The sequence below is a fragment of the Chamaea fasciata genome, unplaced genomic scaffold, assembly GCF_029207755.1.
Source record: "Chamaea fasciata isolate MVZ Bird 193981 ecotype frontalis unplaced genomic scaffold, bChaFas1.0.hap1 SCAF_52, whole genome shotgun sequence".
Classification (NCBI taxonomy): domain Eukaryota; kingdom Metazoa; phylum Chordata; class Aves; order Passeriformes; family Sylviidae; genus Chamaea; species Chamaea fasciata.
Genome location: NW_027094137.1, coordinates 238098 through 256200, shown reverse-complemented (window position 1 = coordinate 256200; position 18103 = coordinate 238098). Strand labels below are relative to the sequence as shown.

The following is an 18103-nucleotide window of genomic DNA, read 5'->3' as shown; positions in this document are numbered from 1 at the left end:
GCTGCAGGGCTGGATCCTGAGCACCTCCCGGTCGAGCGGGGGCAGCTGCCCCCCGTAGAGCTCCTGGAAGCGGCTGGGGGCCCCCTCCTGTCCGTGCAGCCACAGCCACTCCCCGTGGAAGCCGAGGAAGTGGCAGGGCGGGATCCGCAGCACCTCCCGCGGGGCGGGCAGTGGCCACTGCCCATAGAGCTCCTGGAAGCGGCTCGGCCCCTCCCGCCGGGCCGGCCCCGGCCGCTCCCTGGGCAGCAGGTGGAAGCCGCAGGGCGGGCGCCAGGCGAGCAGCGGCCGTTCCCTGGGCGGCTGCTGGAAGCGGCCGGGCCGGGGACAGCGCAGCTCCCGGCCGTCCGGCAGCACCCGCTCCCTGTGCAGCAGAAGGAAGCCGCGGGGCGGGCGCCCGGGCGGCAGCGGCGGCCGCTCCCTGGGCAGCGGCTTGAAGCCGCAGGGCGGGCGCCTGCGCCCCTCCCGCCCCGCCGCCGGCCGCTGCCTGTTGGCCGCGCTCCGGCGCCTGATGCGGAGCAGGAGGTCGGGGCAGTCGCGGCGAAACCAGGGGTTCGTGTAGTGGAGCCAGGCGCCGGCATCGCCCGGCGCGGCTGCGCCAACCCAGCCCGGCCCCTTGCGGAAGCCGTAGCGGTTCAGCTGGCGCAGGAAGCTGCGAAACTGCGTGGCCCGGAAGGTGTGCGGGGCCGGCCCCTGGGAGCCGCCCGGGCCGAGCAGCTCCCGCTCCAAGAGGGAGCGGTCGATGAGCAGCCCCCGCGCCTGGCTGTCCCAGCGCACGGAGCGGACGCGGGGGCTGTTTGCCAGGCGCCACAGCTTGGCGGGGAAGGTGCCGGCACTGAGCCCGGCGGGCAGCGGCAGCTCCGGCATGGCGTCCATCGCCAACTGTGGCCACAACGACCGGAGACCAACGGCCGCGGCTCGGCTCAGCTCGGCTCGGCTCGGCTCGGCTCGGCTCGGCTCGGCTCGGCTTGGCTCAGCTCGGCTCGGCTCGGCTCGGTTCGGCTCGGTTCGGCTCGGCTCGGCTCGGCTCGGCTCGGCTCGGCTCGGCTCGGCTCGGCTCGGTTCAGCTCGGCTCGGCTCGGCTCGGTTCGGCTCGGCTCGGCTCGGCTCGGCTCGGTTCGGCTCGGCACGGGAAGCCCCTGGGCAGGGTGGGCTCTGGGAGCTGTGGTGGACTCTGTCCCCACGCTGCATCCTGTGCCTGGGTCACCGTCGGTGACGGAGGAAAAGGCCATTGCTTTGTCTTAGCTGGGGAAAGGATGAAAAGGGGACATTAGAAAGCATTCTTTTGGCCACCTTTTCAGCAGACTAACTGTTTTTTTCTCACCATCTCTGCCTGTTTTTTGCAGAGTTGGAACATTTCTCATGATTCGCTGTCAGCAACAGCAGCAGGAAGGGGCAGTGATTTTGTCAGCATTGTCATCAAAACGCTAGTGCTGCCCCATGGATGGATGTTGCTTTATGCCAGGGATGAAAGGCCTTCACTTGTAGGGAGCTCACACCGCTGTCTTCCCAAATGACGTTGCCATTTTCTTTCCTCAGGAATCGCTTCTTCTGTTTTTCCCCCCATCTGGGGAGATTTCCAATGCAAATGCCTCCTGCAGCCAGCTCTTGCCAATGCAGACTGACCAAGGAGATCTTGCAGTGGACAGAGACTCCCTAGAGCTGGTGTGGAGAGGTGAAGGGGGAAGGTTTGTCCTTTAGTCTTGAAGTCTTGTTGGGGAGCTGATTGTGCTTGGGGGGACTGACAAAAATGATGTGTCCTGAAAAACCACAGAGACTTTGGGGTTGTCATGTTGGGGCAGAAATTTCTGTCTGAGAACTTTTTGAAAAGTTTCAATTAACCTTTTTTGTTTGTTTTTTTTTCTTTTTCCCTGCAGAGATCCTTTTCCATACCTTTTGGGGAACTTCCCTCTGCTGGTCTCCCAGGTCAGGCCATTTCCCAAGGTTCCTTCCCAAAGTGAGGAGTAGCCCATGGCCTCCACTCTCCACTGGAACCAAAGGAAGCACAGAGCTTGCTGTTGTGGGAGAAGAACTTCTCTTTCCTTTCCCTTTGGGGCAGGTTGGTATGTTCTCATTTGATAAAGGGAGGTTTAAACTCTGGAGGTGTTGCATTTCAAACTGCTCCAGCCTCGAGCTCTGGTGTGGGTATCCTTGGACAAAAGGCCTCCCTGTGTGAGCTCCCAGTGGGCTGGTTCAGTAAGGAAATTGATATTTCAGGCTTGTGACTGCTGAAAGCAGTTGGTGTCTGGAGGTGTCCGGAGCTGAGAGCGACTACTTTTCTCGCCTGGCTGCAGAAAAGGTAGTTGGAAAGTGGGGATTGCACTTGCAGAGATGGCAATCAGGGGTGTTTTCCAAGAAATGGGCTGGCAGAGAGGCAGGTCTTGTGCTCAACTGGCTGAATGTTTGTTTTGGTGGTGGGGAGGTGTTGTAATGAATCAGCCGAGACTCCATATCCTTCATGCAGATAAAGCCAATTCTTTATTCACATCGCTTCTTTTGCCCAGTTTTCAGGGGCCTCATGCACCACACCCGTTGGCGGGTAGTTTCCTTACTGCCTCATTTATTGGTCAGAAGATCATTTGTGTGTATATGCTAAGTTTCAGGTTGTTTCCATTTTTCCTTGGTGGGTTCTGATGGAACAGAGCTAATATTTATGCAGATGCACTTGTTTTTCTCCCTAAGAATAGGCTGTTGTGTGAACAAACTTCTCTTTCTCTAAACAGTTTTCAACTGGGAGCTTGCAGGCTATTGCTAGCTGCTTAGCTAAAGTAGCATGGCCTCATCCATATTCCATAAGACCTTTCTTTAATAACATTTTTTACCTGTCTGCAACAGGGAGAGTCACAGACACAGACACATACACCAGCTGAAGCAACAGTGTCATTTACTATCATGCAGGAGTGCAAAGACAAATCAGAAAAGAAGAAGGTAAGCAATGCACCTCATCACTGGTACAAAAGGTTGCCTCTAGTGGTTAAGAAAGATACATCAGCAGACACCCTTTTTACTTTATCCTTCATCCAGATCCACTCATCAGGTGGGGAAAGCTGTCCCAGCAAAGCTCGGGAAAGTCACTGCGAGGAACTAGGAAATCCTACACTGCCTCCCCCTTTCTTGGCCACCAGGCTTCTGACTGCACTGTGAGAGTAGCCCAGCTTTGACAGTGCTGAACGAGCAATCTGACAGACCTTCTGGGGCAGGAGATCTGATTTCCTTCTCCTCTTGGTTTTCTCCCTGAGCCTGTCCAGGGCTCAAGGAGGAAGCAAGGCCAGATGTGGCCTTGTCTGGTTTCTTCATGCTGAAAGGTAAAGACGTGTTTCACCAATGAATGAATGCATAGATCCTAATGATAGTAACGCTTGGTTAAGGAGCAGATCCATTGAACGTTTGGTTGGAAGGGTCATCCAGAGGGCAGATTTAGCTCAGGGCCTGTTGTTCAGGCCTTAGTCCTTCAGTATTTTGTGGTGCAAATCAATGCCCTGGAAAGCTGGAAACAAATGAGTCCCTCTTGAGCACGTTTCAGAGCGGGAGCAGGATTAGCCCTGCAAGGCCGGGCTAGGGCCAAGAGCAGAGGGCCAGCAGGCTGCATTTGCCCAGAGGCAGCCGTCCAGACCAAGAAGGCCACTGGTGCCCAGGGCCTGAGGTGCCCGAGGCTGCCTCCCCACTGTGCAGCTCTGCAGAGCCCGTGGAGCGCAGGGTCCCGGGCAGCCAGGGCGGCCTGGCTGCCTTGGAGCACGAGGGGTGTCCCAGAATGCTGCGGCCCTTTGCTTTTTAACTGTTGCTCAGAGTCTTGTCATTAGTCCACACTGTCTGACATGTTTTCCTTTCCTCTGGCATATTGAAGAGAGCTTTTGGAGAAAAGTGGCTGATGTAGCTTCTGCTGGTGCTGGTGCTTTTGTCTGCAGGTCAGGGCAGGTGGTTTGAACCAAGGACGGAGTCCGCAGTTAACACTGCAGTTTTGCCAAGCCAAGAAAACCATTCACAACTGGGTGACCGATGCTGAGCCGCTTTGCTAGTTTTTGGAAAGTTATCACCTTAAAAAACCCAACAAATGTTCCTACATGAGGGTACCAGCAGTGTACTAAAGATCCCAACTTTTTCCACCTCTTTTCTGTGTCTTTGGTGTTTCTAAGTTCCCCATTCCCCAGCAGGAATGAAAGCATGGATGATAATGTGAGTGATTTGAGAGCTGTGTGTTGTGCCCTGCCACATCAGCGTTGATGACAGGCTGGACATGGACAGGTGTGTCGAGTTCAATTCATCCCAGTTCTGTGCCAACAGCAGCCCCAAGATGCCGAGAAGAACAAGGACGGTGGGTGGGTGTGCACGCACAGCGCTGTGGGCTGGCTGCTGTGTGGGCAGAAGGTTCTCAACAGCAGTACATCTTCACTCCCCCAAGTGGGAAGAATATATCAGATCTATGTGAAATGAAAATATTTATGAAACTGCACTCAATGGTACATATTTATAAGTATCATAGATACAATTTATCAAATATAATGCTGCATATTCTATATTTTGATATGCCATAATCAATAGAATATATCAAATATAGAGTTGATCTTTCCCTAAGCTATTGCCTGTGGGTCCTAGAGGCCATCTCCTAGTGTTACTACATTTGTGCCTTCTGGTACTAGTTCTTACAGCAGCAACTCCCCTGGGAGTTCCTCCAGGGAACTTCACACCAAGGGCTTCATCACTGTCGTGGCTGTGGGAACTTGTTGCTTGCCAGTTCTCCCCCAGAATCCTTGTGGATTCTGGCGCATGTCAGCACAGGTGTCCATGGCCCTTCCTTCATCCCCAGCCTGCAGCACTCACAGCCCTGCGGCCTCCCCCTTGCTGCAGCTCGTTTGCAAAGTGCTGCCAAAGGCAGCGGAGCTGGCTCAGGATCCCTGTTGGCTCCTGGGCTCCAGGATGACCTTCAGAGGGACACTTGGAGCGCTTCCTGAAGAGCTGCCCGTGGCATGGCGGGTGGATTTGTCCTCCCTGGGTGCCTCTGGTTGGAGCTGGATGCTCCGTGGAATCCCGGAGTTTTCTCAGCGGCCTTTGGAGCGAGTTCTCAGCCAAGGTGTGGCTCTGCTGCCTTCCCAAATCTGCACCTGCCTTGCCCAGCCTGAGTGCAAGTGGGGCATGTGCTGGGCATGGATGGAGATTTCCATGGCCAAAATCCTCCAGTATATAAAACTGCTCATTGCTCTGGACAGCACAAATCACAAAACACCCATCGCAGTTGACAATTGTAATTTCTTGCTGATTCCTACAGCTGTGCTGCTGATGGACAAATACACCAGAATTGATTTCACATAAAAAATGTCATTTATTGCAAAATGCTTCACCGGCGCTGACACTATACAACTATATATCTCAATTTAAGTTAAAAAAGGGATTTTTTAAATTTTTACAACAATGCTATGTAAAAATATAGAAATATCCACTTCAGTTAAGAAAACTTAATTTATTGCCAACATCTACAACAAGTCACTAGACACAAAGATCAATTAGGTGTTTAGCAACCTAATTTATTACATATTACTGCAAGCCTAAAGCCCATCTAGGAATAGAAAAATATCAGTATTTCTATCTAAACAGTCGTCTACAAAGATCTCAATCGATACAATGACACAACTATACATCTCCATACATGTTTAAATAGAAAGATACACCCAGATACACCCACCTCAAAATACAGAAGTCAATACACAGATGTAAATAGAAAACTGGATATATTTACTTCTAGGAATACCAATATACCTATTTAAAGAGCCATATAACTCCAACTGCATGAATAGAAATACCTACACAACTGTATTCATAGGAAATAAAATTAAAACACACATAGAACAGCATACTTACATATACATATACTTACATCCATATATACATATGTTATTACAAAGATGTATGCATATATACAGACACATATATATGTAGCATACATTTATAAATATACCAAGATACATACAGAAATATTCCTATACAAATAGTAACTTGCATATATAAATATCCATGTAATTATTCCTCTCTATGCTACAGTCCATATATCTTTAAATAGAAATCTAAGCAGAGGGATTGCCGCCGCCCCATCTTCAAAGCCTTTCACTCTGTTCTTGCTTCCTCCCCTGCAGAGCAGCACCCCTGGACAAGGACAGCAGATGTCACTGGCTCAGGGGACAGTGCCTGGGGCCACCGGCAGCTCCCAGCGCTCCAGGGACAGCCGGGGCTGGAACTGCTGCTCCGCCCGGCCCGGCCGCCAGCTCAGACCCAGCACAGCAACAGGGGACACAGGGGGCACAGGGGGAGAAACAAGAGCTGAAACAGGCAGCTGAGCGGGGGAAAAGGTAAAAATGCAGCCTAGGCCTACACAAACATCACTCTATCCATCTCTATCAATTCACAGACCGTCACGGGGCTTTGCTTTGTGATGTCAGGGCACGGTTGCCACGTGGTCATGGTGACATCGCAAGGTTGCCTTGGTGCCCGGAAGGCTTCAGGGGTGTCAGAGCAGCTCTTGGGCTTGCTCGGTGCAGGAACTTGGTCCTGTGCTTGAGGCTTTTGTCAGTGGGCAGCTGCTGACTGACAGGAGACTCCTTTTAGCTAGCGTTAGAGCGCACTCTGCAAACTTGCACAGCAGTTGCCACAATGATTGGGCAACTCGCCGCTGCAGTTTTCACTGTTTATGGAGTTGCCTATTCCTGCTATTTCCTGACTCACCTGGCAGGTAAGTAGAGGTTTTCCCTGGGTGTCACCTAACCTGGTTTTTGTGTCTTCCTGCTCTTTCTTAGTGACTGAGTTGATTTGGAAACAAAAAGGCCATCCAGATGCCGCTTGGGTAAAGGTGCTGTCAACACGTTCAGCTCAAAAGGGGGTGTGTGTAGCCAGGGCCGTGCGGGCAGCATTTGCAAGGGAGCCTGCAGGGGTTGCGTTCCCTCCGTGGGAGAGTCTGTGGCAGCAGAGTTTGCCAATTCCTCCATTGCTGGGTCAAGCAGGACAACTTTGAAAATGTAGACTGGGAGGCCTTCTTGGAAGGTCTTCTAAAAATGCTCTGGTTGTCTCCAGTTTTCTCAAAGCATCTGCTTCATTTTCCCTTGCCCACTGCAGGTCACCTGAGCCGGGTATTCAGAGGTGCTGATCCCAAGGTGAGTAAGGAAAGAACATTTGATGTTCTTGGCGTTTAAGAATTGTGCAGCAAGCTGTGAGCTTGGCCTGTGGCAGTAGAGTGTAGAGGGCCAGCTGAGTAGGCTGCAAGAAAATCCATTTCCATGTCTACAGCAGCAAGAGCAGAGGCATCACTGCCTATTTCCTAATTTTCCATTCCAGAGATTTAAAAGAACTAAAAGAGAAGTTTTGCCAGAGAATGTGCTTCCTGATAGTAGTCAGGGGGGAATATGTAATTTGGAGCAATTTGCAGTGTCCAGTTGAGTCAGCCCATTAGAATTTCGTCAGAGTGACTTAGAATCCCCTTGCTCTCCAAGTTGATGATTTGTGCCCTGCATGTGGCTGACAGCATCTTGCTAAGGGCTTGCATTTGAAGTGGGATCTGGGGCTAATCTCTGCCGGCCACTTTTCTTTCTGACACAAACTCCTTTGTTGTCTCAGATCTCCACAGGCTCTTCTGTTGAACCTGCAGGAGCAGCAGTGTTACCTGAAGGCACCTGTGCTGGCCAAGCTGTGCAGTGGAAGCCGGGCAGTTCGTTCATCTCCAGCACTGACAGGGCTTCTGCTCAGCAACAGGCGATGGAGGATGATGAGGATGAGTCCCTGAAGCTCCTGAGTATGTCTTGTGTCTTTCTTCTCTGAGGGACAGTGTATTGTGTGCACGTGCCAGCACAGCTGGACCCAATGATTCTCCTCCCTTTGGTGTCCCAGGAGCATTTAGGGCTCCCCACAGGAAAGGCTGTGCTCCAAGGCAGCAAGAGAGTGCTCTGGGTGTTCCCGCTGCCTCTGAGGGCAGCTTGGACGTGCCTGGGGTTTGCCTGAGCTTCCCCAGCTGCTAAAGGCAGAAGCAGGGGTTGTCCTTGCATCAGCAGAAGGCTGTGAGCTAGCAAATGATCTGGGCAAGTCCTGTGTGCTAGTGGCCAAACTGGACAGAATAGTCAGCTTCCTAAATTCTCCTTAGACTCCTGACTTCTCATCCGCCATCCGAGCAAAAAAAACCTTCACAGAAATTGATTGGTTTTGGCATTTTGTCTTCTGGTTGTGGTTTTAGTTTAGGTTTTTTTACGGATTTTTTTTGGGTAGAGGTTTTTTCTCCATCTTGAAGGAGCTCTTCTGCCCCATGTGTCTTAGTGACGTCATTTTGATGACTGTTCTTATTTACCACTACTACATCTGCAGGGTTTTTAATGAGAATATTATATATTTGTCAGTGAGGACTCTTTGGAAAGAACATCAGGTGACAGCAGAAACAGAGAGCAAGAGCTGGTTTTTTTGTGCCCCCAATGAAAAAAACAGATCTTTTTATTACAATCTGTATTTCATATCCTAGTTTTGTTCCTAGAAAGATACATCCAAGAGACATAGGCCTGGGACATGATCAGATAAAAGTGCACTGTAGGCATTTCTCAGGAGTGAGCCTCCAGCCCCTCTGCTGTATATTCCTCAGATCCATGACACTTTTTCCTACCTGATTCCCAGTCATTCCCATGACTGTTAGAATGCTACCCACTGGCCCAAGCCCTGCTCAGATCAGTCTCTAGGAAAACACATCAAGCCCTTTGTGATTCTACAGCACAAGTCATTGAAGCTGCTTCTTGCCCAGAGCAGCTGCCGGTCCTGTGCCCTCAGATGAGACCTGGTGGGGCTGAGAAGAGAGCCCAGCTGACTCTCTGTCTCCCGTCACCTGTTGGCACAAAAGGGCACTGACGTGCACCTGGGTGTGTCTGCTCTCCAAGCCAATCCTGCCGTGTCCTCAGTGGGGGCACCAGCTTGGAAGGGGCTGGGTGTGGCCGTGCCTTCTTGCCATTGCTTGTCAGTGCTGGTGCCTGGGCTTTGGCAGCTTTGTGGCGGTGGCTGCCCTGGCCCTGAGGGCTGGTGTGAGTGCCGAGGCTGGAGCCTTCCTTAGCTGGGAGAGTGCCGCTGCCGGCCGGCCGCTGCAGCGCGGAGCTGCCCCGAGGCAGCAGCCCCTGCTCTGGGCCGGCTCCTGCACGGCCTGGGCTGGGCTCACAGAGGGTCAGCATCTCCTCTGGGCAGCTGTCCGTGTCCCGCCGGCACCTGAGGAGCACTGCTGTCCCTGCTGCCCTTGCCCGCTGCGGGAAGGTGGGCACGTGTGCGGGGCTGAGAGGGCGAGTGCAATGGCAGGGACTGATCCCTGCTGTCAGGGGGAGGAGAAGCAGTGTGGTTCTTCACGTGGGCCACGGGCAAGGGCGTCTTCCAGCTCAGCCTGCTCATCAAGGGTGAGGGTCCTGCTGCTGAAGGCCCCTTGGGATTGGTTAGAGCATGAGCTGCTTGGGTTTACAAAGGGAAAGGCATTCCTTTGGGAAACTGCTGCAAGGTGGGGAAGATGCCCTCCTCTCCTGGGAATGCATCTCCCTGTGCTTTCTTTTCTTTCAAGAGATCTCTTCAAAGGACTGTAGAAAATCATTCTCTGTGCTGGCCTGCTTGTGCTGCAGAGCTGCCTGTCTTGTTGCAATTGTTGTTGTTGTTGTTGTTACCCAGCTGGCCACAAAGGACTCAGAAGCCCAGACTGTACAGCCCCAGCAGGGCTGCCTTTTGTATCTCTTGGATGGTGGGATGTCTGCTTTCAAGTGAGCATCTTGCATTTTGTTTCCCTCAGGGCAAATGGCGAGCATGGAAAATCCCCGAAGGAAATACATTGAAGAGGAAATTGTTGGCAGAGGGTGAGTCCAACCACAGTTACTTGTACGCAATCATGGGGCAACGATTTGCTGCTGGAATATCTGTCAAGGGTGAAGTCAGGCAAGTTGCAAACATATTCAGACACTGGGGTTAGTCTGCCCCATCTCTCAGTACCAGCTAGAATTTGGAAGTGTGGTCAGAAGGAATTGTCAAAGACACTTGGATTTCATTGCCAGAAACAGCAACCACCCCTTTTTGTAGCAGGCAGATAACTGTTTGAAGGAACATTTCTTCCCAAGAGTTTGCTGAAGGAAATAGTGTGATCAGGATAAAAACTGCCCAGTTTAGAAACTGAAATCCAAGATGAAAGAATCACCTGGCCTTTTGAGCTGAGGCACTAAAGCCCAATGCTTCAGAAACAGGCTCAGTGCCCATGCACTGGAGAGGAAAATGCATCATCTGCCTTCTGGCAGAGCCCTCCTGCATGCTGCAGGTTGGAGGCATTTCCAGCAGACATCTCCTGTCTGGACTGGCTTTCACTCCAAGGTCTAAATGGCTTCTCCTTTCTTTGCTGCTGTTTTGTTTCTAGGGCTTTTGGAGAGGTTTGCAGAGCCATCGACACTGCCACAGGAAGACAGGTAAATGTCAAGAGCCCCTGCAGATTCTGCTGCTCTCCAGGGCTTTCCTCTCTCGTGTCAGCTGTGGCTGCAGCTGTGGCTAGAGCTGTGCTGCAAAGGCACAAGAAGCACAGACGGGTGCCAGCCAGCCAGCTGCATTTGGGACAGTCTTTGTCCTGCTCAGCTGCCAGAAGGAAGGCAAGGAGGGCAGCGGTTCCTTTCAGAGAAGGACGCTCTCCCTGGCTCTCAATTGCTCCAACAAAGGTGGTGCCTTGGAGCATCTCACTGCTCTCTGGGGCTACGGCTTCAGAGTCCTGAATTCCCATTTCTGGCTGCCAGCAAATACATCTGAATGTTCCTGCCAGTTCCTTAGCCACCTGCAGTGCTGCACTTGGGAACTGCATGTAGGGGAGAGATCTGCAAGGCATCCCTAAAAGCCCCAAGCCCTGCCTATAGCCCGAGATGTATCCACAGAGTACCAAGGCACGCATTTCTTCCTCTGAAGTACGGACAGAGAAACAGAGAGTGTGCTCAGAGCTTTGGGGGGTGAGAGTTGACACACCATTTTTAACAAGTGGACAAGGCAAATTGTGGTCAGTGGCAAAGTGTCCTGGAACTGGCCCCCAAAGGAGCAGAGAAATGAGCTGTAGGAATGTCAGTTCCTAATTACTCCTTTGTCTAATCGCAAGGCACTTTGGCAGAGCTCACCTGTGTCATTGCAAAATCACTCGCTCCATGTGTGTTGTGGTCTCATTCCACCAGCTTCTAAAGTTACTGATTTTCTGTGTCATTCTAGGTGGCCATTAAGAAAATCAATCTTCAAGGACCGAATAGGAATCAACAAGCGCTTAATGAAATCATGATCATGAAGAAGAATAAGAGTCCCCACGTTGTGGATTATTTAGACAGGTGAGTGGTCATGGTCTCTTCCCATGAAGGTTTGTTTCCATAGTAAAAGCATGCGAGGTTAAAACCCCACTTTGGACACTGGCAGAAAATAGAGCTGTTAATAATCAGTTAATTATTATTTCTCTACTCATCTCCAATGGATGGGAAGAGAGTGTATTTTGCCTGCATGTGTCTTCCCTGGCTTTCAAACACTGAGTTGGAACATTGGCCAAAAACCTGAATCAACCCTCCCATACTAAGTCAATACCTTGTAAGCTCACTGCCTCCATGTTGTCTCAGGATTGATTTTTTCAAGTTTCTTCAATGCTGATGAAGCATGCTAGAGAGGATTTCCCTTGGATTGTTGCCCCTCTTTTCCAGGGCTGGCCATGCCAGGAACACTAGGTGCTCCTTTCCAGAAATACCATGCGGGACAGGTTTTTCATCTTGGCTGATACTAAACTGTACTTTTTGCTTGCTGGCCATCTAAAATATCTCCTTTTTCACAGATGTGCTGTTCTCCTTGAGACTGCACAGACTGCAAACAATGCACAGCCTGAAGGGAGTGTCTATTCCTTGAATTCTGTCCTTGTCACAAAGGGACCCGGAAACAAGAATCAAGCAAAGAAACCAATGTATGCATGTTCATCTGCATGGCCTTGTTCCCTTCTTTCAGCTACCTTGTGCTCGACGAACTCTGGCTGGTGATGGAGTACATGGATGGAGGCTCTCTGGATGATGTCATCGCTGAGGTTCGCATATGTGAACACCACGTTGCAACCATCAGTCGAGAGGTGAGGGATCCCATCTGTGCGTCCCAGGGCTTGGGCAGGATTGTCTGGGAAAGGGGCTCAGGACAGGAGTGATTCCGTGAGCCAGGCTTTGTTTCTGTGTGGCTGATATGCTCTGGGCAAGCAAGAGCATCTCAAGTGAACTGCCTGCCAGTGCCCCTGCACTCACTGGACTCTGTTCTTGTCCTCTTGTCTCCTGCTGTTGCATTCTCACTCTGGCTCTTGTATTTGCTCTTCTCCATCTTGCCTCTCTAAACTTTGGCCTGTCTGCGCTGCATTCCTTGCCTGTAAAAGCAAAGGTGGGGGTGGCACTGTTTGAAAGGAGCAGCAAAGAAGAAAGACTCATTTCTCTGAGTCCTCAGCTGGAAAGGTTAGCAGTGCAGCCAGAATGCTCTGTACTTCTGAGCACATCCACTGCAGCAGCAGTCGTCCTGGCTGGTTTGCAGGGCAGAGTCTACACCAGCAGTTGCTGTTGCTCTTTGGCAAGCTGACATGCCTTTCTTTAGAAAGGTGCTGCCCTGCCTGTGTTGGAGCAGCGAGCTCTTGCCCTCAATGGCACTGTCTTCTGCCATTACTCCTCATTCCCCTGCAGAGGGAATCTTGGAGAGCTCTTTCCTTTGTTGTGTGATAAAATCACATCACTGATTTTTGCCCTCCCGTTTCTGGTTTCTCTCTCAGTGCCTGCAAGGACTGGATTTTCTCCATTCCAACCACGTGATACACCGAGATGTGAAGAGCCTCAACATTCTCCTCAAAACGGATGGCTCTGTCAAGCTGGGTCAGTATATACTCGGTCAGGTGCAGCGTTCCAGGGATATGTGGGCTGTGGGGCTGCTTTTGAGTGAGTGCCAGCCCCCCCAAAATGGTGCTGGTGGCAGTGCAGGGAGCCTGTTGTGAGCTGACCACGCGGTTGCAACGTGCACAGACCTATGGCAAGGATCGAGCAGTGCACAGTGGCATTGCTCTCTGTGTGTCCCTTCCAGAGGGAGGGGGCTACAAGTCTAAAGCTTCAGGGGAAGAAAAGACACTGCTGGAGGCCGTGTAAAAAATGTGGGGATTTTTGAAGCAGCCAATGCCATATTTCCTTGGCTAAAGTCCTGAGGAAACAGAGCAGGGAGAGTTGTCCAGGAGATTCAGCAGCACATTCTCCAACTTCAACTGGGCAATTCTTTTCCTTGCTTTCCTAATTGCACAGGATTCAAATAAAAACGGTCTTTTGCTCTCTCCCCAGCTGATTTTGGCCTCTCTGCTCAACTCACCTATGAGCAGAGTAGACGGAGATCGGTGACCGGGACTGCTTGGTGGATGGCGCCTGAAATTGCAAAAGCTGAGTCCTATGGCCCCAAAGCAGACATCTGGTCTTTTGGAATTGTGGGCATTGAAATGGTGGAAGGAGAACCTCCTTACGGGCATAAAGGTCCTCTCTCGGTAAGGTGTAAATACTCTCTGATCCCGCTGTCTTTCTCCCCCATCCCACGTTCTATGTGCCATTGGACAAAATGCCATTGCCATCTGCTGGAACTACTTCCACCACGGTCCCTTTCTGAAAATGTCCCTGCAGCACATCAGCATCTGCTGGGGTTTTGGTTGCATCCATGGGGGAACTCAAGCCTTAGCCCAGGCAGACAATCTCCCTTCTCAGGCAACATTTGGCTTTGGCTTAGAAGTCGTTCCAGCTCTTTTGGCCGTGTAGATGGCCCTTAGAGCTGCTGTTATCTTTCCTGAAATGAAGGAAAGTAACCCAAACCCAACAAAGTTTCTAAAGCAGTGGTTTGGAGAGAAGTGTACCCCCATTCTTCTCACAGGGAAACTTGCCTTAACTGAGGGATTTCCTTTCTTTACTTTTAATTACCATTGTTTTCAAGAACCAAGGAAAAAGCTTGATGACTTTTATAGCAGCTGTGCTTAAGGGACCAACAAGTGCTGCAGAGATGCTTTTCATGTCATACTCCTTGGAAATACTAGAGTGAGTTAGTAGAGCAAAGTCCCTCTTCCAACTAGCCTGTCAAGCTGGTCAGGTGAATCCTCGGAGAAGCAAAGGTGCTTTTGCTGATGTAGTTTCCACTAAGGAGGTCAGTCAATGAAATCAGCTGCCAGGGCAAGATCTGCTGGATGCTGGAAAAGCTGTGACTGCATCAGGCTTTGGGTTTTTTGTTGGTCCAGGAAAGTCATCTCTTCCTCTGTGCCACGGCAGAAACAGCCCCTGCAGAGTGCAGCTGAAACAATGGGATCTGGGAGAGCAGTTCCAGATGTGAAAGAAGCAGCTGAGAGACTCGTCTTTCCTTTTTCTCCAGGCTCGATTCCTGATAGCCACCAAAGGGATCCCAGAGCTGCGGCAGCCCCAGCTCCTCTCCCCTTTGCTGCGTGACTTCCTGAGCTGCTGCCTGCAGAGAGACGAGGAGCGGCGCTGGTCTGCCAAGGAGCTGCTGCAGGTAAAATGCCAAGGGGCTGCAGGGGAAACAGTGTCCCAGGGACGGGCTCCTCCTGCACTGAACTGCCAGGCATCAGATGAGCCTCGTCCTCCTCGCCTCCACTCTTGGTGCTGTTCAAATGAGAACAGCCAGGAATCCTAGACTGGGCTGGGCTGGCAGGGACCTGTAAGGGTCATCTGGTCCAAGTGCCCTGCAATGAGCAGGGGCGTCTTTCAAGAGATCAGGATGCTCAGACCTGAAATATTTCCAGGCCTGGGACATTTAGCAGCTCTTGCAGTAAGCTGTGCCACTGTTGTCCCACTGTTGCTCCTTAGACCTACTCTGACTCAATCCCCTTTTCATTGAAAAAAAGATTACCCTGCCTTTGGGGCTCTTAGCTTGGAAAGTAATTGTTCATTCTTGGCTTTTTTGTTTTCCTTTGTGCAGCATCCATTTGTAACATCGGCCAAGCCTACATCCAGCCTGGTGCCACTCATCCTTTCCTTTAAGAAGTGGAAGGAGTTGACAGGAATGGACCAGTCACTTAAAAACATTTTCCTCCATCACCAGCATTGTGGAGGATTGTAGAGTAGGATTTTAGCCTAGGATTGTAGGGTAGTATTTTGGCCTAGGATTGTAAATAAAGTTTCTGAAACCTCAAGTCATTTTGAAGATTGTCCTCCTTCTGAGCCTGTGAGAATGCTCAACATTTCCTTCTGAACTGTCCATTTTTGCTTAGAGGTGGAAAGTGACATTGATGCCTTCTTTGGTACGGTTTGAAGGGGGAGTAGGCTCTTCTTTCGTCATGCTCTCCGGACCGCAGTGCCTTTGGAATATGGCCCAGGGGCTGGGTTTTACCCAGCTGTGGCACTTGTGTTTGAGGCAGAAAGGGCAGTGGCATTTGCAGGCAGAACCAAAGGACGAGGCCAGCTGCAGGCAGGGACATCTTGTCAGGTCACATCTGCAGGAGCCGGGGCCTCACGCAGCTCTGGTAGTAAGCGCCTGCAGTCCTGGAGTTGTGCACTGAGCCAGAGCAAAGGGGTGAAATGCAGAGTGTTCTGCAGAAATATTCCGGGGCACCAGGCCAGCCTGCTTTGAGCTCTCTGGCACACAGCAAGCACTGTGCAATGCAGCCCTGAGCTGCTGGGAGAGGGGTGTTAGAAAGGAGCCAACTCTTAGATGAAATTAAATGGGGAAAAAGTCCTCAAAGCCAAAGAGAACTGTTTCTTAGGAAGGATTCACCTGAGCTGGTGTTGGGGGTTAGGTTTGTTCCTTTTCTCTCTTAAGATTTTTTTCCCCACAAGTTGCCAAGGAGACCAAGTGTTGGATACTTGAGAGTACTTAACCGAAACAGTGGTGGGCAAAGGTGGAAGGGGGAGATAACGCAAATAAAAAACCAAGCTTGAGGCAGCTGCGGGCTTTTCTTTTTTCCGGCCTTCGGGGAGAGAGAGAACGGCTGTTGCTGGCTGGAGGAGTTTCACTGTGTGGCCAAAGGGATCCAGTCCTGGGAAATCTACTATCACCGGTTTGGCCTGAATCCTGAGTTTTTCCTGCCACCCGCGGGAGCTGGTCCAGGCACGGCCTCGCCTTTGGCTTCTTTGGCGCTGCTCCTCTTGCTGCAGCGTGACCCTGCACTCCCTGCGCTGCCGGGACATCCTGCCCCTGCCTGCCGGGACACCCTGCCATCCCAGCTATCAGCCCGGGACTTTTCCACTGTTCCAGCTTGGTGCTCTGAGGATCCTGCAGGGACAGCGAAACCAAACTGCCCTGGGTTTTGTGAAACAAAGCCCTCAAAGTTCTTGGTACTGTTGTCGTTCATCATTAATGCTGTAGTTGTTTGGTGGGGGGGGGGGGGGGGGTTGTGTTTGTTTGCTTTGTATTGCATACTAGTAAAGAACTGCTATTGCTATTTCCCAAATCTTTGCCAAAGAGCCTCTGATTGTAATTTTACCTGGAAAATACCTGTCTTCCCAAACCAAGACAGATTTTGGCGCCCAAGTGTGGGGCTTGAGGGCACTGAGAAAAGAAAAGGGAAGAGAAATAGTGGTTCTTAACTAACCTAGTACTTTCTTTTGTGTGCGTTGGATATAAAAACCTTATTAGGCTGCATCATGTAGTCTAACTTAGCCTGGTTTGGATGACATGTGGTTGTGGCTGTATTGCTTCCATTTGCAGGCCCTTATCTAAACATGGGCCTAATAACTAAAGCTACTGTGACTGTCATTTAGTTTATTTTATAGCTTAATAAGGTGAAGAACTCATAGATTTTTAATTTCCTCTGGAAGGCAGGTGTTGAAGAACGGTTAGCAGAGCAAGGCCACGGATAATAAGAGGCCTTATGGCCCGATACCAAGTGCTAGCAGCCTACGCGCTGCTGAGACAAGCCGTCCTTGGGACAGCAGTAAGCACGGATACAGGCCAAAGATAAAAGAACTTGTGGTTAATAGAGCATAGCAGTAAGCACGTATACAAAGTTTTCAGCATGCCAAGAGGAGGAACATTCTCACGCTTGATATAGCCAATCAAGTATAGATGAGTAGTGTATGCTAACCAACTATAATTTGACAAGTATGCTGAACGCTTCGGGCAAAAGTATAAGAACGGATGTTATGAGCAATAAAGTTGAACAATGCTTTACCAATCATATTGATTGATTGCATTCTTCCCTCGCCGAAATCCTCCGCAGTGCAGCACATCCTGCGTAGGAGACGGTCCTGGTGTCCCAGAGGGAATTGTGCGTGGCTTTGGGGACAGTGGTGCAGATGGAGCCCAGGTCGCTGAGGGCCAGGTTGAGCAGGAGGAAGAACATGGGGCTGTGCAGGTGGTGGCCGCAGGCTACGGCGCTGGTGACCAGGCCGTGGCCCAGGAGGGCAGCCAGGGAGATGCCCAGGAAGAGGCAGAAGTGCAGGAGCTGCAGCTGCCGCGTGTCTGCCAGCGCCAGCGGGAGGAAGTGGCTGATGGAGCTGCTGTTGGACATTTGCTGTGGCTGCATATGGGGACGTGTTCATGGATAAAGGACAGTGACAAGTCAGGACTGGCTGCTTTGAGCCAAACCCGTGCCATTCCCTGTAGCCTGTCCTGCTGGTGTTGGTGTCTTTGGGGCGGACCCTGACTGCTGACACAACAGCAACACATTCGCTTAAGAGCTGGACTAGGTCAGTGCAAAAGATGGCGGCCAGGGCTGAGGGAGCCACACACAAGATGGCGGCCAGGGCTAGAGAACCACACACAAGATGGCGGCTGGGGCCGGGCTGCCAGGGCGGCTGATCTCACTAGGAGGCGCAGCCTCAGCTCTCTGGCTGCCATCCTGTGTGGGGCAGGCTGAGCCCCCCTGCAGTGTCTGTTGGAATGGACATTAACGGACACCCGGGAAAAGGACACGGTCTGGCACCTTTGCTCTGTGCACACAAACACAGACCAGCCAGTTTGGAACGCCAACTGGCAGTACTTTGATGTCAAGGCAATTCAAATAGGGGAAAATAGAACGAAACTCCAGGCATTGAACGTTTTAAAATAAAAACTTCTTCTTTTTTTTTTTTCTTTTTTTTTTTTTTTTTTTTTTTGAAAGAGGGCTAAAAGCACTTCTTGTGCACATGGACTCCAA

The 18103-nt window shown here is 51.1% G+C and overlaps 1 pseudogene; it reads right to left on the bottom strand.

Moving 5' to 3' along the window:
* LOC136304145 (inhibitor of nuclear factor kappa-B kinase subunit beta-like) overlaps positions 1 to 18103 on the bottom strand; it is an 89758-nt pseudogene that overhangs the window by 45590 nt on the left and 26065 nt on the right.